Consider the following 22,709-nt stretch of genomic DNA (forward strand, 5'->3'; position numbering starts at 1 on the left):
AATTGTGAGATCATGACTTGAGCTGAAACCAAGAGTTGGTTGCTTAACTGACTGAGCCACCCAGGTGCCTTGATTTTTTTTTTTTGAGACAGAGAGAGAGAGCACGCCTGTGTGCACACACACACACACACACACACAAGTTGGGGAGGGGCAGAGGGAGAGAGAGAAAGAATCTCAAGCAGAGCATGGAACCCAACGTGGCTCTCCATCCCACCACCCTGGAATCATAACCTGAGTCTAAATCAAGAGGTGGACGCTCAAGTGACTGAACCATCTGGGAACCCCAGGAAAAAGAGTTTAAAATGAAAGGCACAGCTTAAGAATTAGAAACTTGGGTGGAATGTGAGTAACTTAGAACTCAGGAATACGACACTTGAGCATTCTTGGTGAAGAGACTGATGTTTGCCCACCCAAGAGCTGATGTCATCGCACTCATGTGGCATTCACATTTCCACTCCTCTCCATCACCTGTCCAACCTTTTCTTTTTTTTAAATGTTTATTTATCTTTGAGAGAAAGAGAGACAGGGAGAGAACATAAGCAGGGGAGGGGCAGAGAAAGAGAAGGAGACACAGAATCTGAAACAGGTTCCAGGCTCTGAGCTGTCAGCACAGAGCCAGATGTGGGACTTGAACCCTTGAGCCAACAAACTGTGAGATCATGACCTGAGCCCAAGTCAGACGCTTAACCCCCGGAGCCACTCAGGTACTCAGGTACCCCTGTCCAACCTTTACAAAAAAGGAGAGGTCTTCTGGGTTTTCCTACTGCCAGACTATGGGAGGAGTCCTCTGCCAACCTGGGCTAATTTTAGGGAAAGCCTCTGTTCTAATGTTCAAATGAGAAAACATACATAAAGGGGCTAGGATACCATTTGTCACATGGAAGAGGATGAAAACCGATTTCTCGCCTCTAATGAGTGTCAATATTTCTTCTTGCCAATATTTTGTCTCATTTTTAAAGAATTATCCGGCTTCTTTCCAGAATTGTTTCAGGATGAGCTAAGTAAATAAAAATGCCTCTTCTAGGGACAAGTCAGCTGTTTCAGAAAGAGAAATTTCTTTTCTTATTAACGTGTTGGTGGAATTATCCTACTCCTCACTGTGAAGATAAATCCACCTCTCTTGTTCCTTTTTTTCCCCCTGCTATAGAAATAGCTTTAAAAGAGAGAAAAAGAAGGAAGCAAAAATAGAAAGAACCTTACATATCTGCTAGAATCCTCTCTGGTGACTTTGCTGAGCTGGATTATAATTACCAATTGTCTTTTTCTTGTACTTCCATAGTATTCGGTGTACAACCTTATTATAGCATTTATTAATTCGTTGCTTTGTAATTACTTGTTTACATGCTGGCCTTCACTCTGGCCTCTAAGCTCTTTGAGGGCAGGGAGCATGCCTTATTTATGGTTGAAGCGAGCATCCAGTGTGATGGCCAGCCTGGGGTAGGCACTCATTAACTGTCCATAGAAGACACAGAAACTCGCTATTCCTTTCTGTCTCTTCCTCCTGGGCTTCTGCCTCTCCTCTTTCTCTGCCTCAGATCTACTTATGTCTTCACTGTCCTGTGAAATCACCGTTGTTAAAGATAAGTCTATCTTTTCCATGAATTTTTTTTGGTTTTCCAATATTTTATGATTCTATAGAAGAAATGGTTCATAATATGTCTGCTTTATATTTGCCAAGTAACGTCATCTTTAAAAATTTACTACTCATAGGGGCACCTGGGTGGCTCAGTCAGTTAAGTGTCTGACTCTTAATTTCAGCTCAGGTCATGATCTCGTGGTCCGTGAGTTCAAGCCCCACATCTGCCTCTGTGCTGTCAGTGTGGAGGCTGCTTAGAATTCTCTCTCTGCCCCTCCCCTGCTCGTGTTCTCTCTCTCTCTCACTCAAAATAAATAAATATTTTAAATATTTTTTTTAATTTTAAAAATAAAAATTTATTACTACCCACAAAGGGTCACAGATATTAATGACTCATGTTTTAAGAGCACCTGGGTGGCTCAGTCAGTTAAGCGTCCAACTTTGGCTCGGGTCATGATCTCACGGTTCACGGATTCGAGCCCTTTGTTGGGCTCTGTGCTGACAGCTCAGAACCTGGAGCCTGCTTCAGATTTGGTGTCTCTCTCTTTCTCTACCCCTCCCCCACTCATGCTCTGTGTCTCGCTTTCAAAAATAAATTTAAAAAACATGAATTTTTTTTAATTGACTCATTATTCGTCAGGAGATACAAAAGAATCATGTCCTTCTAGGTCTATGATATATATATAGTAAGTTACACATGGCACATTACAAGGCTTTTATAAGCTGAGTCACTGAAATTTGATTACTAACATTAAAGAAATACTAAAACTTTATCATTTCCAAATGTTTATTTAAATATTTGAATACTTCTTTTCATTATGTTGGAAAGCTATGTATATATTTCCAAAGTATCAGATATGCCTGGCCCTTTAAATAAACCCTTTGGATCTCTCATAGAGGGATAAGTTTGAAAGTGAAAATTTGCCAGGACAGAGATAGAATGTAAAACTCTTTTTTTTTTTTTTGGTGAAGATTAAGATCAAAATACATTAGTTGAATTGGTATTTCTGTCCCATTTATTCCCATACAAAATTATGCAGACTTGATTTTCTCTCTTTAGGAGAAGTTAGAAAATGCTAAATTTAAGTCAATTTTCTCTTGAATCTTTTTCAAGTTATTTTTATAAATCATTGATTTTTATTTTTCTTTCAGAGACAAGACACAGAGAACACATAGACACCCAGCAATCCTTACAAAGGTTTCTAAAACATTTTGTTTTCTAAAACATTTATAGTTACTTTAACAAAAAGAGACATTTGGAAGATTACAATTCTTGTGAAATGCCCTACTTTTTCTCTGCTGTATCTTAAAATCTCTATCATTTTTATAGATCAAAAGACTGGCATTCAGGAAGTTTTAAAATGTTCAGAACAGCATAAAACAACAAAGTGAAGTCCATTTCTATGAAGCAAATTGTTTTAATTGCTGAATGAGAGGTTTTAATGACAACGTCTATAAAATTTTTATATACCTGAGATGCATTCCTAAAGGCATCACTCAATTGCTTGTGAGGTTTCAACACTCAGTTCTTTCCTATTTCTGCAAATGGGACAACATCGTTCTGTGTATAATGTAATCACTGATCTCGATTCATACTGATTTAGCAACTGGATTAACCCTTTTAGGCTTGTCCAGTTAAGTATTTCTAACAACGGAGAAATAGGGTGAACCTGAACGTACTCTTGCAATATGCATGCAGAAAATAGAATGTGTTAGACTATTGCAGCCTCAGATTGTTCACATATTAACTTTAGGAAGAACTTAGAGAATAAAAAAAGGATATCTCACAAAAAAAATCAATAAAGTTGATGTATTACTTTACTTTTTCCATGTGTTTAAAATATATATATTTAGCCCTATATATTTAGCCATCTTCGAGGAAAATTTCTATATTTATACATACTGGTATGAAATTACTTACCCTTTATAACATACATAGTAAACCATAGTAATTTGGCCATATGTCAGCAGAGAGGTAATTATTATTACTTAGCCAATTCACTCTAAAAATAAGGTGTCCAAATTTTTAAAACAAGAGACTTCCAGTTGGCAAAAATACATTATCAAAAGCTTCCTTCAATATCTTTGGCCACAGGGACTCTGCTATGTGTCAGATAAAAGAGGTTGAAAAGACAAGACTACTCACCTCCAGGAAGCTGACAGTCTGCATAAGACAAAGTTGGTATAAACAATCCTAAGATTTAAATGTGTATGTATCCTCCCTATTGCCATGATTTGAGAAGTACCAGAAGGCCCATACTACCTGAAAATATCAGCCCAGTCCCTGGAAATTTAATTTTGGCTTGAGGCACTCTGCCTAAAAGCCAGTGTTTAAATGGTCATGTTTCCTTATGTACTAGTAAAGAAAGAAAAGGCCTAAGGAGTTGCAGGGAACCCATAACCATAATTCACTGCCCCAAGAGATGCATCGTTAGCCTTTGGATTCTTTTTTAATTGAAAACCATTGAGTGGAGAAAAGCTCCAAAAACAGGGCACAAATGTCCCTTTTGTAAAGCAAATTTACATTCATATAGGAAGTTTCCATTTGTAGATATGTCTTTGACCTCCTTACCGGAAGAAGGTTGCATGAAAACCTTACTAAGCAATCCTTCTTTACCCTAACTTTTCCTGTTTATCTTCCTGTAACTTGACTTCCCAGCCCAGAACTCATTTTTCCTTTCTTTTCTTTCTTTCTTTTTTTTTTTTTGTTAACCTAAGTTACAAAACCCCAACCTAACCACACCTTTGAGTTACTCATCTCTGAGTATTACCATGAATAAGTGAGATATAGATCTGTTTGTTACTCTCTTATTAATCTGTCTTGGTCACTGTCATTTACAGGGCACTGGAGAACCCAAGATAGGTAGAAGAAAGGAGTTCTTCCTCTCCTACAGGGTCCACCCCATTGGTTTATGTTCACTGAACAAAGGATCTGTCAGTACACAGCATAATCAGGTAAGGAAGGGAAAACAGAGGGTTGCACAGAATTGTGTTCAATTTTCCCATCTATGCACCTCAGACTCTGGAGACATCAAGAGGATCATAAGGCTTCGGCAAATCTGAACATAAACCACACATAGTCTGTAGCAAAATAAATAAGAGTTCTCCACATACATGTATTTGGAGGTATTATATGGTTAACAAAATCAAATTTATGTTACTCACAAGGTAGGAAGTCATGATTTGGGTAAGCGATCTAAGACAAAATTTTCCCAGGGTCAACCTGTTGGAAAAAAAGCCACGAAATCTGAAGATAGACAACCAAAACTGTCAAGACCTGCTGCAGACAGGTAGAAAAAGTGCCCTCCACTGACTTATTGATTTGAAAGAATGCATACATATGTGGATTCTCATCTCTAAGAATTTTACCAGAGCAGTCAGTGTAAGCAAAAATTTGATCTTAAGGGACTTCCAGTTTGTGTCACTAGGCCTGTGGAGAACTGGTACAGACAACCGCCATCTGCAGAAACTCCTGATGGCATTTTTAGTTCAAACTGTTTGGCGAAGCCCATGGTTAGGTCAGATGAGTCACTACTTCAATGAAGGAAATATAATATAGCAGGAATTGGAGACTTTTCCTGATGTTCGATGGTGAGAAAAATACCAAAGTAGGCAAGCAAGCCTCAGTTGCACATGGGAGATTGGACCCGAAGGGTTTAATAGGAGTTTACTTGTGACATGAGTTGCTGGGAAAACGCAATGTCAGAGATTCAATTGGAAAATGTGTGCTCTTCTGTTCTAGAATAAGCCGCAGCTATTTTCAAACCTGTAGTGAAAATCTCTCATCCAAACAACTTTGTGTCAGTGGCGCTTTAGGGAAGGAGGAGAAACGCAAGTAACCACCCTTGAGACAATATGGGTAGAGTCAAGATAATGGCTGCGGGGAGGTGAGGTAGCAAGGGGGGTTCAGCATCCAATGAGGGATAGAAATGGAGAGGAAAAGGTAAGACAGAAGTCAACCTCAAAGTATTTAGAAATATGATGCTCTTCCTCTGCTGTGTGCCACGGAAGCTTCCGCCTTGTGTTTGGGTGTTAAAGTAAATGATGGGCTCCATGTGCCAGAATATTGAAGACCAGTAGGTTAAAAAATGCACTATGCAGTTTTCTTGGCTATTTTCATCACACAGCGAGGAAAGGGTAGGTGTATGTGGGACTGGGGGATGTGGGGGTGAGCAGGGTGGGTGAATGGGGAGACAGCGGGCCGGGAGAGAATAGTGTTGGAGATTCATGTACAGGGGGGTTGGTTGAAGGAAAGATGAAATGCAATTTGTGTTCTACTCCCTCTCTAATTCATAAGAAAATCTTTGGCCACTTTTCTCAGACCCTTTTTTCATAGAATTGACTTTTATCCATTTAAGATGAAGAAAAGGCTTGGGCACTTACACTTAAAGTCAAGTGAACTTGGGCAACTATTCGTGTTCCCCATCACCTCATAGGGCAAAGGGTATGTAAAAAGCAAGAAATATAGTAAAGAGTAAAGAATTTCCATTCATTATTATTGTAATTGAGGCTTTGTTCTAGCAGAACCAAATTAAAATGTGGCTTGTGCTTTTCAGAAGAAAAAAAATTGTTAAGTAGTCTCTACTCCCAACATGGTGCTTGAACTCACAACCCCCAAATCAAGAATCACATGCTCTACCCACTAAGCGTGCCAGGCACCCCTCGAAAGAAACTTAAAGAAATAATTCTTGACTGAAGAAATAGAAATTTGGTTTTTCACAGATAGTTATGTTTCCGGAAAATCCTGCTCTTTTATTCAAACACCAAAGAAACCAGTGTTTACACATATTAAATGCGTGACAGTTGTAATTTGAGCTGGAGCTTTAAAATGAATACAAACAGTAACCAAGGAAGCGTACAAATTAGAAGGTGTGATCAAGGAATAATTTTTTGAAAGGTTAAGGACATTTTAAAGAAATCTCTCAACACAGAATGTATTTTTACTACGATTACAGTGGATCAATGAGAATATAAAGTTGAGAATTTAAATTTAAAAAATGCAATACATATCTAGAAACTCTTTGCTGCACCAGGTACGTATGACTGTTAAGAGTATTTATGAAATTTCTACAAAGATGCATTTAACAGCATCAATCAATTAAAATTTCAAGGTAAGCTCGATGCATTCAACATTCTTCTAAAAATAGAAACCCTCCACTTTTGATCACATCATAGCCCCACCTCCATGTTACCCCCTCTCTGAACCAAAAGAGGTGTATTCCTCAAGTTCCTACTATGTCGTTATGCACGCCTTCTTTAAACCTCTTAAATACAAATGATATAAAATACAGGCATATATCTCATTATGACTTACACACACAGATTCTAAAGGAAAGCACAGAACAGCTGCTTTCCGTTTTTTTGTTGTTGTTGTTTTTGTTTTTGGCATGAATAGGGCCTTTAATATCAATACTGAAATGGAAGTGATTAGTATTATTTTCTGAATTTTAAAGCACCTTAGGATGTTCAGCCAGACAGTTTATTTCATTGGCTGAACATGCGGGCTCCTCATTGTGGGAAAAATATGTTGGCCCAGGCAAAGAAACAGCTATCTGGCTGTTCTATAGACATTCTCAGAGGATTTGAACCAATAATTCTGCTTTTAAAAATGATGCTTAGAAAGAATAACATGCTCTTTCTAGCATTATATGGTTTTCTTTACCTAATCATACTCCTTACTCTAAAATTAGGAGCATTGAGTATGATCATTTAGATTTGGCTCCACTTAGAGAAAGCTTTTATTCTTGAGGCTTTGATGTATAGCATTGAATGTAGAAATTATCCACTTAGATTGTTATGCATTGATAGTACAGGACCAATACACAAAATAAGTTGCATTTCTACACACTAGAAATAATCTAAAATTGAAATCAATAAAATTTTTCTATATAAAATTGCATCCAAAAGAATAAAATACCTAAGAACAAATTTCACAAAAGAAGTACAAGACTTGTATACTGAGAAATGCAAAGTATCATTGAAAGATATTAAAGAAGACCTAAATAAATCCAAAGATATCCCATGCTCATGGCTTGGAAGACTTAATATTGATAAAATTATAATAGTCCCCCAAATTGATCTATAAAGTCAGCATAATCCTTATCAAAATACCAACTGGTTTTGTTGTAGAAATTGACAGACTGATCCTTAAATTTACATGGGAATGCAAGGAACCCAGCAAAGCCTAAACGACCTTGTACAAAAAGAATACTTTTAGGGGCGCCTGGGTGGCGCAGTCGGTTAAGCGTCCGACTTCAGCCAGGTCACGATCTCGCGGTCCGTGAGTTCGAGCCCCGCATCAGGCTCTGGGCTGATGGCTCAGAGCCTGGAGCCTGTTTCCGATTCTGTGTCTCCCTCTCTCTCTGCCCCTCCCCCGTTCATGCTCTGTCTCTCTCTGTCCCAAAAATAAATAAAAAACCTTGAAAAAAAAAATTCAAAAAGAATACTTTTGGAGAACTCATTTCGGTAATGAAGATAGTACTCAATCAAGACATTGGTACCAGCATAGAGTAAGGGTAGATTTATAAATCATTGGATTAGAATTGAGAATCCAGAAATAAATCTTTACATTCATCATCAATTTTTACAAGAGTGCTAAGATAATTTAATAAAGAAAGAGGAGTCTTTTCAACAAATTGTCCAAGAAGAACTAGATAAGATATCCCTGCAAAAAAACTAAGACTGGTCCCCTACCTTATACCATACTCAAAAATAGTAACTCCCGATGACTGGAAAGGTTTAATATAAGAAACAAAACTACACAAAAAATCTTAAGACACAGGCAAAAATATTCATGACTTTGGATTAGGCAATGGTTTCTTAGCTGTGATATAAATACCAGAAGCAAGAACAAAAGAAAAAAATAGAAAGACTGGAGTTCATTTAAAATATTTAAAAACTCATACTTCAAAGGAGATTACCATGAAAGTTAAAGATAAATATCTGAAAACCATATATCCGATAGGGGACGACCATCCAGAATATATGAGGAATTCTTACAAATCAAAAATAAAAGAAAATAACAAATTTAAAAATTGGCAAGTATGAATAAATATTATTCCAAAAATTATCTGCAAAGAGCCAATAAGTACATAAAAAGATATTCAATTACATTGATTTTCAGAGAAATGCAAACTGAAACTAATTTGTAATATTACTTCATAGCCACTAGGATGTCTATAATAAAGAAAATGGCAATGACAATGGTTGGTGAGGATGTATATTATTCCTAGAGGGAATATATATTCCCTGGGAAATCAGTTTGGTGAGTCCTGAAAAAGTAAAACACAGAATTACTTTATGACCCAGGAATTTCATTTCCATGTGTACATATACCCAGGGAGTTGAAATCATATGTTCACCTAAAGCCTTTACATACAAATGTTCATGGCAATAGTATTCATAAGAGCCAAAAAATTTAAGTGATTTAAGTAATTTAAATTGGATAATTAAATGTAAATAACTTAAATGGGATAAATGAAGTGTGGTATATCTATACGATGGACTATTACATAGCCATAAAAGTGAATGAAGTACTGATACATGTTGCAACATGTAAAAAACCTTGAGAATATTACCTTAAGTGAAAAAAAAAAACAGATAAAAAGGTCACATACTATGTGATTTAATTTACATGAAATATCCCAAATAGTCAAGTTCATAGAAACAGAAAGTGGATTCGTTTTTCTCATGGACTGAAGGTACAGAGAATGAACAATCTACGTTAATGGCTATGGAGCTACTTTTTAGGGTGATGACATGTATCATGATAAACAAACAAACAAATAAATATTTTAAATAAAATTTTCAAAAAGAACTTGAAAATCAGTACAGTAGTGCTCCCCCTTTATCCACGGGGGATATATTCCCAGACCTGAAACTGCAGATAGTACCCAACACTCTACATATGTAGAGTGTTTTTGTTCCTATATATAAATCTGATCAAATTTAATTTTTAAATTAGGTACAGTAAGAGATTAACAACAATAGCTAATGATCAAATAGAACCATTCTAACAATACAGTGTAATAAAAGTATGTGAATGTTCTGTCAAAGTACCTTATACTGTACTCACCCTTCTTCTTGTGATGATGGGAGGTGACAACATGCCTACATGATGAGATGAAGCAAAGTGAATGATGCAGGCATTGTGACATGGTGTTAGGCTACTATTGACCGTCTGACAAAGAGGATCACCTCCTTCTGGACCATGGTTTACCACAGGTAACTGAAACAGCAACAAGTGAAGCTGCTGATAAGGGGGACTACTGAGTAATAATATTTGTGAAATTATTTATCTGTCAAATGGAAACCTCTTTTGTATTATGGGATAATGGTAATACTCAAATTATATGCCCAAAACCTTAACAAGATGGGAAGAGGAAAGGGGGTTGGTATACATTGGGCAATTATGTTAATATCTTTGTGCAACTTATAAATACAGAGTTTATTACAAAGTTTATAACAGAACAATATAGACCAAAATTTAACTGCCAAATTAGCATAGGAGAAGAAAAAAGGAAATACACTGAACACAAGGCAGGAAAGAATAGAAAAATGATGAACAGATTACTCAGAAAGATAGAATAGCAATTCCAAAATACAGAATAGAAATTCCAATAAATATAGAAAAATTAATTTATCTGTACAAAATGCAAAGATTGTCAAATAAATATTTTTCAATCTAAAAATATGTGAAACTTAAAATTTTAATACAAAAATTAAAAAAATAGAAAAGATAAGTCAGGCCATTACTAAAAAGATGATTTCAGATAATATTGAAATTGAGGCAAGCATAAGGAGAAATTTAAAAATCCACTATCATTTAAGATATTTTAGTATACATTTGTCAAACATTAACAGATGAAGCAGAAAAAAAAAAGTAAGAATATTGCTTTGAGAAGCAAACTGTACACATTCATTTAATTGAAAAAACGTTGGGGTAAGAAAGGGCTTCCTACATAAAACACACAAAAAAAGTACAATCTACAAAGAATAGAGACAGAAATGTCACTATATTAAAGTTAAAAGATAAAACATCTGTATAACAGGGGCACCTGGGTAGCTCAGTTGGTTAAACATCTGACTCTTGATTTCAGCTCAGGTCATGACTTCACAGTTCCTGAGTTCGAGTCCCTCATCAGTTTCCCCACTGAACATGGAGCCTGCTTGGGATTCTCTCTCTCTGCCCCTTCCCCACTCTCACACTCTCTGTCTCCCAAAATAAATAAAAATAAAACTGAAAAAAAAAATCTGTATAACCCAAAACATGTTAAACAGTATTAAAAATGTATGCTATAGTGGGGAAAGTACCTGAAATTTTTATATAACACACAAATTAAAGTCATTCACATATGTTCTATGTATATATAAATTGACAATTCTCTGGGGCACCTGGGTGGCTCAGTCGGTTGAGCGTCCAACTGTGGCTCAGGTCATGATATCACGGTTTGTGAGTTTGAGCCTCACGACGGGCTCTGTGCTGACAGCTCAGAGCCTGGAGCCTGCTTCAGATTCTGTCTCCTTCTCTCTCTCTGCCCCTCCCCAACTTGTGCTCTGTCTCTCTATGTCTCTCAAAAAATAAATAAATCTTAAAAAAATTAAAAAAAATTGACAATTCTCTCTCTCTCTAGAGAGAGAGAAAAACAGAGAAAGAAAGAGAACAGAGCACAAAGAAGTTTCAAATTTAAAAATAAATCAATACGTGAAAAGATGCTAGTCTGCACTAAAAAGGAAGAAAATGTAAATTAAAAAACAAGATACGATTTCATCATTAGATTAGCAGACGTTTATTTTTTTAAAAAATTAATGTTTATTTATTTGGGGGGGGGGGAGAGGGAGCACAAGTAGGGGAGGAGCACGGAGACACTGAATCGGAAGCAGGCTCCAGGCTCCGAGCTGTCAGCACAGAGCCCGCGGTAGAACTTGAACTCCCGAGCCATGAAGTCATGACCTGAATCCAAGTCAGACACTTAACCTACTGAGCCACCCAGGTGCTCCTGATTCACAAACATTTAAAAATCTACCACCAGTTTTTTAAAATATGACAAGGGCGTAGAACAATGGAAATTCTCAAACACTACTGAAGGAAGTATTAATTAATACAGCCAATGATTGATAGAATCAATTTACTGAAAGTGTCTTATTTTTTAAGTTGTAATTGGCTTTCCAATTTTTTTTCCAAATTTTTAATATTTGTTTATTTTTGAGAGAGAGAGAGAGAGAGACAAAGAGAGAGAGAGCAAGTGGGGGAGGGGCAGAAAGATGGAGACACAGAATCCAAAGCAGGCTCCAGGCTCCGAGCTGTCAGCACAGAGCCCAATGTGGGCTCAAACTCACAAACTGAGAGCTTATGACCTGAGCTGAAGTCAGATGCCCGACCGACTGAGCCACCTAGGTGCCCCGGCTTTCCAAAATTTTATAGGGTGGTACAATAAATTTACCTAAGCAGGTACCTAAAATGAATATTGCCTTCCTAAAAGTACTGGGACAGACGTCTAAAACACTTTTCTTTGAATCCAGAAAAGGAACTGAAAAGGGTTCATGGAAAAGATCAAATCTCCTGAGCTAAATTTTCCTTGAAATTAGATTCTTTAGACTGCTATTCAGTTTACGGAATACCTACTTTGTTCACAGAGGAAAAAGATCAATAGATTTTCTAAGGAAATACCTTTCTTAAAAATGACTAGCCCCTCATTTTTACTAATTCTAAACAACACAAATTTCTGAGAACTTTTATCTAATTTTATGTTTATGAAGAACTTCCGTTTCTTCTAAAGATACAACCCACTTCCTCTTTATCATTTAGGTTATTTTATCAGCATGGTTGTGAATACATTGGAAATGTTACATTTTAGCAAAAAAAGAAAGGGGTTGAATTAAATTCTATAGATATATATGCTTATTTCTGTGTTTAACTTTATTAATTTACCAATAAATACAATAGTAAAATATGAAATCAGCACCTTGAATGCATGCTGAATGTACTGAATTAAGTAAAGGTCACAAATATGGTACACAACATAAAACAATTTGTTTTGCCTTGCTGACTATTCCTAGGATGGGAATATAACTTTTTTTTTTTTTTGCTTAGAATTACATAGACTAAAAATTGACTGATTCTGGGGAATAATATTGTCATCCAACCCATACAACAAATGTCTTTATAGTTTAACTCATTAGAACAATTAGCCTTGAAAAAAAACTGATATACCATAAAATGTTGAAATTATATTTTTATTGCAGATGATAGTGAAAGAACTCATTACCTGTGGATTCTGATCATTGCTTCTTAGATGTGCTCACTACAGAGGAAAGTTAGAATTGTATTAACACAAAATTTCATAAGCAATATAATACTCAAAATATGTGAGAGTTCTAGATCAAAGCACATCTCACTTTTAGATATAAAAGCACTTTGTATTTCAGGTATGGACTGATAGTTATTGTAGTATAGTAAATACAGTTCTAAAAATGTGTAAATTTTATCCATTAAATCTCCTTTCAAGAAGAATATGGCATAACTGGTGGAAGTAAATTCTTATAGTTGAAGACTGTTCAAATAAGTCTTCTCTTTCTCCCCAAATACACTAAAATGCCAGAAAAATATGTGTCCGTTGTCTAAATGATTTTAATCCATAAAACAATATTTAACGTCTGCCCCCAAATCCAAGGACATCTTACTCAAGGTGTATTCTAGAACAATTAGGGTTTTTCTCGTGCCAGTCCTTGAAACAATCCATGCTGAAATCTATTATACTCTACTTTCAAACCAAAATTTTGGCCTCTACTCACTTTGGGGCATAGAATTCTCATTCTACATCATTTCCCAGAAAAGGAGGTAAGTGTAAATCAAACCCACGATACGGCTTTTCTTACAATTAGATCATACTCATTATGGGCAACTTCTCATTGGCTAGATCTCTCTTTAGGTTCTAGCATACCACCATTTTGCTAGGTCTCTTGAGAGTTGTGGCAGATATTCACTACCTTCTTTGTGATAACTGCCTTTACGTGTTAGAGGGGAGTGGGGGCAAGGCTGTCAATTAAAAGGCATGATGTCCTCCTCCACAGAAGTGGAAATACATAATTGTGTTCAGTTATGGGTTGAGAATGGACATGTGAGCCAAGCAAGACCAGTCATGGTCCTTTTGGGGGAAATTCACATAGAAACTGTTTTGGAAAGGGATTCTAAATTGTACTCTATATGCGGTCTCATCTTGTTCTGAGTGGCACATAGTTACCTTACATTTTATAATTCTAAATTATAAAATCACCAATTTCTAATTTGAAAACTACATATTAAAATATTTTTCTATCCCGGGCGCCTGGGTGTCTCAGTCGGTTGAGGGTCCGACTTCGGCTCAGATCATGATCTCACATTTCATGAGTTTGAGCCCCACGTGGAGCTCTGTGCTGACAGCTCAGAGACTGGAGCCTGCTTCTGATTCTGTGTCTCCCTCTCTCTCTGCCCCTCCTCTGCTCACACTCTCTGTCTCTCTCTCTAAAAACTAGATAAACATTAAAAAAAATTTAATATTTTTCTATCCATGTCCAATTAAAAAGAATTAGAATTTCCAGTTCCATCCCATAGCACTTCACCTTTCTTGGCCATGGATCAATGGCACATTTACTTTACTAGCTAAGCAGTAGGGAAGAGGATAACTCAGGAGATTGGTGATGGATTATGGAGCCATTATCATTTAACATGTTTATTTGAATTTCATGTTACTATCTGATAGAAATTCTGTGAATCATACAAGGTAACTTAATAGTTTCTGTCCTTACTTTATAGCCAGATATCCACAGTGCAATCAGCACCACATATAGCCCTAAGCTCTTAAATGATGCAGTGATAGTTGCATCGGGAATATTTCCATAGAATTAAAGTTTCAGTTGAGAAGCCAAGGATTTGATGGAAATCCAAAATGAACAAACTTCTAAAAGGCCTATAGAAAAAAAAAAGTAGCTCTGAGAAGTGAGCAATGTCCTGGGTATTTCTTATGGGCTTAGATTTCTAATCTTAGATATGTCATTAGCTCACTCTTTGTCCAACACAAGCATGCAGACAAAAATTGCTAATTAAATTAGGGTTGCTCTAATGACCCATCACCAGTAAAAATTTAAGGTAGGTTTTGCATGTGTGTGTATGTGAAATTTCTAGAACTGCTATATTTGCCAAGTAACTTGTTATAATACCTCTCATGATTTGAAATAATTGGGTATTTTGGGTTCTACAGCTGCCGTTGATTCACTCATTTCTGTGTTCCACCTGTGTGCTGACCCAGCCATGGTACCAGTGTTTCTGAACACAAAGATAGATATTGTATCCAAGTGGGGCATACTGTTAGCACTGAAGGTTGTGGTTACTATGCCTATTGGACAACCAACGCCTTTTCTGAGAATATGTAGCCAATCCCTAAATTTAGGAAACTTAAGATGCCGGTGTCCCAAGCACGAAGGCATCATAAGAGGACTCCCAAAAAGCAGACAGTGAAGGAAACACAGGTAGACACAGTCAATTATGTCTTTCAGAAGCCTTTCCTACAGGATGACAGAAGAAAGGTGGATGAAGAAAAATGAGCTGAATATTTTGGAGCATAGCCAGTAGCAGGAGAAGAATAATTTTTTCAGTCTACCACAGATCTATGGGCTCCTTTCCTTCCCACTGTGCTTGGTATTAGTCATTGTTCAGACTCTCCACATATCCAGCTTCCCTTTTTTGAAAGCCATTTGATCAGTTCACTGAATGGGTTTAATATTGACATTAATGTGGAAAGAATTAATAATTATATTTTCATTGGAGAAGTGTATAATTATACATTTTGTTATACATGAGTTTACATTCCAGCAGCCAAAGGAAAACTGAGTAAAAGGATATTCTCTACACCTCTACAATTCATCACCTCTACAATTAATTTTACTCTTTTTACAGTAATAGTTTCATGACTGTCTACTTGTGTTTGAAGGCTAGGAGATGGCTAAGTGATCTCAGCCATTTTGTACATATTGCATTTTGGGAGAAAACTAGGTATCAATTTATAACACATATGCATTTGAGTATATAGACACATACGTGTATGTGTATGTAAGTGTGTATGTCTCATAAATGGATATACTCCAACACACACAAATACACACACATACACGCACACACGCACACACTTGGTACAATCACAGGCTACTTGAATCCACTACTTAAATCCAAGAATTTAAGTAATATGCACAATGTGTATTCAAAGGAAAATTCTGTAATCAACACTGTCTATCTTTCAACTTAGTCTTTTAGATGTCAAAAGGTGGAGAAAAAGATGGTAAATATTATTTTTCAAAATTTCATTTTGAACTTGCCTCTAAAATATTAAATGTTTAAGAATACATCTTGTAATGTTTATTTAGTTTTGAGAAAAAGATGGAGTACACAAGAGTGGGGGGCAGAGAGAGAGGGGGACAGAGGATCTGTGCTGACAACGAGCCCGACACGGGGCTCAAACTCACGAACCGTGAGATCATGACCTTAGCTGAAATTGGGTCACTGAGCCATTCTGGCACCTTAAGAATACATGTTTTAATGAACTATGTATACAGAAGTATATGCTTTTTGTCCAAGACCTTATAAATATGTATATTAAAGCTCTAAAGAGAATATAAAAACCTCACTATACATTTTCATATTCCTTTTATGACAGCCCTATTGACTTGCTATTTTTTTGTTTTATCTTCTGTTTCACCTAGAGGCTCCTCAGTTCTTCTTTGTGTTAAGAACATGTTTGCACATATTCGTCTGGCTTTGACCCTGCATGCTCTCTCTCAGACAGAAATCACATTAAATTTCATGTTTTTCTCATAGCGATGGTCAAGAAATTTCTACAACCTTCTCTGGTCCAGCACACTTTACCCATTCTGGCCTGGCCCAAAATAAAGGGTAAGACAATAAGAGATAGAATCACCCTATCAGGACGTTTCTTCATTTTATGAGTAGAGTGTGTGTGTTTTCTGTTATGTATTTAGTGTCTTTCTGTAGACTACCGAAACCATTGGCTTTTACCTGGCAAAGACAACAATATACTTTCTCTACCTTGCCTTGATGTTATGTGAAATCTATGATTTATATGATGGAGATGTTCATTTTCTTAGCATCCCACAAAACATCGCTGGTCTACCACACAGTGAGCATCATACCGAATTGGTGATAATCAGAAAGTAGCAAACATTAAGTATCACAGACACCTTTGTCAAACATGACTGTGCCAAAGAGTGGGAAGTCAACTATGAAAATTGAGGGGTCCTACCATTAGAAGCATTAGACTAAAGCACATTAGGATACTTTTTCCATAGGAAAAGACTGTTGTATCTTACAATAGCTACCATTAAAAAGAGAGATTTTCAGATTTTAAAGGAAATACACCAGCTTCAAGCATGCTGCTCTGACTTATTTATGAAATAGCAGTTTAAGTCTGTTGGTTTTGTGTGGGATCCAGAGACAGATCCGTTTCTGTAGCAAGTCCAGGCCACAGCACAAATTGCTCCCCCACTCGGGACTTCTGGCCCTCAAATACTTGAAGTGTGAGTGACAGTTGGAATGCTGTATGGAGCCTTTAGCGAGCTCTAATAGGAATCACAGCACCAACAGTTTGGAATTAAGACATGTCTTCCTCTGCAGGTAACTTGCGTTTCTTCTTTGGAGAAATATCTCCTCGCTTGCTACTAAGACCTACAGGAGACTGAACCCATGACTATGGCACAAGTGAACTTCACACTATGAAATAAAAAGACCTGGGCACATCGCATGATAAGGTGTATAATGGCAATCCAACACCAAGTGGAAAGGATAAATAACATGTCGGAATCAAGAAGTTCTGAAGTCACAAATAATTTGCTTCAGAAGTGGTTCAGGCCCTCTGGTGCTGTACCCTGTGACCCCTTCTCTTCTTCTATCAGCATTAATACCTCAGGGGGATTTTGACTGGGTGCATTGACTTGGTGATCCCTTTTTGTTTCTATTCTTCCCACAGTTAGAATACAGGAGTTCAAAAACCGAGGTATAGAATTGGGATGTCAGTTCTCACTATTTTAGGGAAAAGTACTGTTTTGAAGTATGTATTACTGTTCTTGTATTTACATGTATTTGTTTCTGATAATATAGCAATATTAGTCATATATTGGCTTCCCAGTCACAAAAATAGTCCCAAACTGTTTTATCATATTTAAATCATTCATTAGTGTCTGGTTACTTAAATAGATTATTTTTCTTTAGATATATATTTATACTTAGGTATCTAAATATCCTTGTTACTTTGATTTCAATTAATTCCATATCACAAAACTATGCTTTGTTTTAACACTTTGTTCATGTGTTTTTATTCATCTTGGCTTTATAACTTCATTTAAATAGACAAATCTCAAAGCAAACTTGACTCGTATTTGACTCCTGGAAAATACTGTGGATTATTCCTCTTGTTTCCTACTGATTTAATTACTAAGTCCTTCTTAGGGGGTTGGTTTTATATCAAGTGGCTTTTCCATCTCTCAAAAAACTCTATCCTCTTCCTGTGGAGAGAAGCATATAGTCTATTTTGGATTTTTTTTCTCTTTTCAATATATTGTGATTTGTTAAGGCTTTGGTATAAACACTGGAATGAAGTAAGTATCCTCCTGAACATAAAGAAAAGCCTGCATTGATCTAACTGAATATAAACAAAGGGTTTTCTTCACACCTTTCACATTATTACCCCCAAGTAATGAACAGTCTGTTTTGTTCTAGTGTCAGATAATCTGGAGCAACAAAAAGTCCTCACGAGACTTCATGTTACCCACTTATCTCAATAAGATCCTATTATGAATTCTAAGAATAAGAATAAATAAGATTTAGGGAATAGTCACAGGTTAATTTTACTATTTATATCAGACTTTTTATCAGCTCATAAGCCAAAATGGTGATGAGGTGGCTTAATGTTTTCTATCCTCTCTTAAAAATCAACACTTTTCATTAGGGCTTACAATAACTTAAATTGTTACAGTGAACGTCATAGAAGTTTTTATATTTTAACAAGGATAGTAGCTAGATGAATGAGGTTGTAGGCATGATATTTGAAACACCACCGAGCTTCAGGGAAAAAGTTTGTACATTATAAAATTCCAATGCTTCTGTGAAATTCTAGGTCTAAGAAATGCTCCGTATTGTTAGAAAGTTATCATTGTCAGAATGGAGGTATACAATATTGCATTCATCTTGAGGATAGTTTTCACCCACAGAACAAATGCCTATTTAGAATTTATGAATATTCATTGTATTTAACAACACTGAGAGAATGCATAATCTTTTAGTATTTATTAATCATCTATGTTATAGAAATCTCATAAAAGTTTCATCCCAATGATAGATATTTAGAATGCTTGAAGAATGACTTTTAAAATCCTCTCCAATTATTTAGAAATCAGTTTAGTGATGATTTGGCAAACATTTGACTGTCTTTGCTAACCTACACACTCTCTTAGCTTCAGGGAATAAAGAGAGGCTACAGAATAGAAAAAGAGAAGGAAGAGAGATAAAGTATAAAAGTAATCATGTGCAAGACAATTTTGTTAACAGAAAATACCCCTGAATGTAGGAGAAATGAATTTGGAGAAGTTAACGGCCATGATTGTGTTGGATTGGACACAGGGGGAGAAAAGATCTAGGCAGAATATTGAGCATATCTGAATTTGCTAGTTAGATACAATGGAAAGGAACATTCTAGTTAGGGGAAAACATGTAAGAAAAGACACAGATTTGTTAACTGAAGTTGTTTAAGGGTTTACTAAATAACCAGTAGCCTAATGTTGGTGCAACACAGAATGCAAAGAGAAGCAAAAAGACACTGATCTGGAAAGATCAACAAGGAAGATTGTAAATGGCTGCATTTATCCATCTATCCATTTATTCTTCCGTCATTGATTAAGGAACGATGCTAAGAAGCATGGACTTTATCCTCAAGTCTAGGGAGGTATCCCTGAGATCTGCTAATACTGTCCACGAAATGGATTCTGGATTAATGAGAGACACATGGGAGACAGAGGTATCAATGATGAGTGTCCTGGTTACCTAATACTAAATTATAAAGCAGCTATAGAGTACCTTTATATTATTATAGAATACCTTATATGTTGGATTTTATCATACCAAAGGACACTACACTATGATGTATCTTTATGTTATATACTCTCTTATAATTCCATATATGCCATCCACTCTATATACGTACTTTCCATATAATAGAAAGTATTATATCCATTCCATTTGTTATACAATATATAATCTGTATTCCATTCTTAATATACATCTAATTAGAAAGTACTCTATATTTTAATAATATATTATGAAATATAAAGTACCAAATAATTATGAAGTATATATAATATGCATACAGGAAGTTATATTTGGAAATATTATACCCCAAATACTAAAAATATCGATAATATTTGAGTAGTTGTTTTTAAATATTTCTTGCACTTTTTAGAATTATTTTAACGTTTTTTCAGTGAAAGTGTATGGTTTTTACAAAAAAAATTGATTTTTTTAGCATAAAGTCAATGATACTAACTTAAAGTTAACGACTCTCACAGGTGGGGAGGTGCAGAGTGTAACAGGCATTTTGGAGGTAACATTGGCGATGCTTGATGCTTTATCAGGCATAGGCACTAAGAGACTAGGATTTCTGCAGGATCTCCATAGGCGAGAAGATCAGCCAGCAAGTTCAGAAGAAACTAGATAGTGGAGACGAGGCAGATGGGATAGAAGAAACGGACAGAAGAAGAAACCTGAAGTGTGCAAGCAACATTAGTGATAAGATATCCAATTTAATGTCTAGACGTGGAGCTCTGGCGAGAGTATGAAGCTAGAGATGTCACTTGAGGCACCATCCAAATATGCTAATTTGTATACTTTTTACCAGTTGTACTATGATATGTACTCTGTTATTTAAAGTCTAATAATTTTACGAGGTGTTATAAGCTGAATATGTAAATGTCCCTGCCCTCATTCAAACCCCAGTACCTCAGAATGTGACTGTTTTAGAAAGAAGATCTTTAAGGATGTAATTAAGATTAAATGAACTCAAAAAGATGGGGCCCTAATGTGATAGGACCGGTGTCTTCACAAGAAGAGGAAGAAACCCTAGGAGCTCTCTTCCTCTGCCCATACACAGAGGAAAGGCCAAGTGAGCACACAGCAAGAAAGTGGCCATCTACAAGCCAGAAGAGAAGCCTCCCCGGAAATTCTCTCTTCTCACCTTGATCTTGGACTTCCAGTCTCCAGAACTGTGAGAAACTAAATTTCTGTTGCGTAAGCCACTAGCCTGTGGCATTTGTTATGGACACCGGTGCTGACTGATACACTGGGAGAAGTGTCAGAAATCAGTCTCCATGTCGTGTCTCCCAGGAACAGCGTGGGGCTTTTCCATGCATAGTGTGAAGTGTTTGCTTCTTTCTCAGAAGCAGAAACTGAGGCAGAATGGCCAAATACCGTGACTACAGCCACACAAACAATAAGCAGCGAATAAGCGAATAAGCAGGAATCCTAGCCCAGGACACTTGATTCCACCCTAGACCAGAAATACTTCATTTTCACCCCACTAAATAAGGGTGATAAACAACGTTACAGTGTGCCGTGAGGAAGGACTGCAGAAGTTGCTATTAAAACTTCCACAGCCTCTCTATAATTAAATTCATGCAAGAACAAAGAACAAACGATATACATTGTTCAAATATTTAAGTTCATATATAAATAATATACGCATAAATAAAGCAAGGCTATATATAATATATTCCTTGGCAATAAGACGGTCATAAAAACGAATGGTTCAGTGGGGATTCTAGGTATGAAAAAGATGGCCTAGGAGAAGCTGTACAGTGAGAGGTGTGAATAGAGATACGGATGCCTCCAATTCAACAGGTAAGCAAAGGAATGAGACCCAGAGAGAAAAGAAAACCAAGAAGTGGAGGGATAGATTTGGGGGAGCATTTGTGAGAAGTGAGAAGAAAGTTTCTGCGGGGGGGGGGGTCATTTGTCTTCCTTTGCCTACAAGTTGAATTAGGAAAACACACAAGTAGATGTTGGAACGTTCCTTTCTGGTTCGGGTTTGAGTAAATTTGGGTCATGTTGATCTCATCCCACTGCTGCTAGAAAATGGGTTCAGGAAGGAGTAGAGGTGGTTGGGCGAATCTCATCCTCAGGGCACCATGGAAGAACCCCTGTGGCACCAGACAAGGGGAAGGGAACAGTACTGCCCTATTTGTGGAGATACCATGTTTCTCTGACTGCCTGGTATTTTCCTGCAAGTACAGTAGTTTTCACTCTCCCAAACTGGGAATCGTTCCAGAGGAATGCATCTGGATAGCATTTGCCCATTACCCTCCCCAGAAAAGAATTAGTCAGCAAGGACCCTATTCATAAAAACAAATTCCATCCATTTCTACTTGAATGTCACGTCTTTATGTGGAGAAGTGTGGGGTGAACCCCTTTTTCTGCATAAAGAATGCTTTTCTGTGATTAATGGACCTCCCCCCGCCCACGTAAGTAGACACCTCCTGATTATATACCTGAGGGAGCTCAAAGATTACAGACACAGGGAGAGGGGTTTGGTGTGGTGTTTCTGCACTGAATTGTATCTTTTCTGAAAATGGAAAGTCTAGAAGGAACCTGCTTCAGGAGAAATGCACGCTTTTTAAACTATAGAAGATATATAACAGGATACTCTGAACGTGCAAACATAAAGACTTACACTCATGTTCTTGAATCAGGTGAAAGCTTTAAGAACCACTCCTATGAACAATCTGTAGTGACCAGATCATAGGCTCTCAGTCTGGTGATTTACTTCACGAAATTCTATTTCCCAGAAGTGAGGAGTTAATCTTAATGGAGTAATATAGTTTTAATCAGCCCATAAGGTTGATAAATTGGGTTGATTGGAATCACATCATTAGACAGTGAATTTTGGCAGATTTTTAATAGTCACTGAGGGTGCCTGAGATTTATGGTCTAACCAGTTTATTATTTTCTTTTGGTTGAATGATCATTTTAATGTCCTGTGACGTACGATATACCTTGCCTACTGTGGAATTTATTCAACGACAAAAGTTTTTAACATACTGTAAG

The 22,709-nt window shown here is 36.6% G+C and overlaps 1 long non-coding RNA gene across 1 annotated transcript; it reads left to right on the plus strand.

Annotated features, from left to right (window-relative positions):
* The first annotated feature begins 9,655 nt into the window (after positions 1–9,655).
* On the plus strand, positions 9,656–17,608 carry LOC123383250. The gene is made up of 3 exons (XR_006592807.1): positions 9,656–9,799; positions 16,425–16,499; positions 17,238–17,608. It is a non-coding gene; the product is annotated as an uncharacterized LOC123383250 (long non-coding RNA).
* The last annotated feature ends 5,101 nt before the right edge of the window (positions 17,609–22,709 follow it).

This window comes from Felis catus, chromosome F2 (assembly GCF_018350175.1).
Source record: "Felis catus isolate Fca126 chromosome F2, F.catus_Fca126_mat1.0, whole genome shotgun sequence".
NCBI lineage: Eukaryota > Metazoa > Chordata > Mammalia > Carnivora > Felidae > Felis > Felis catus.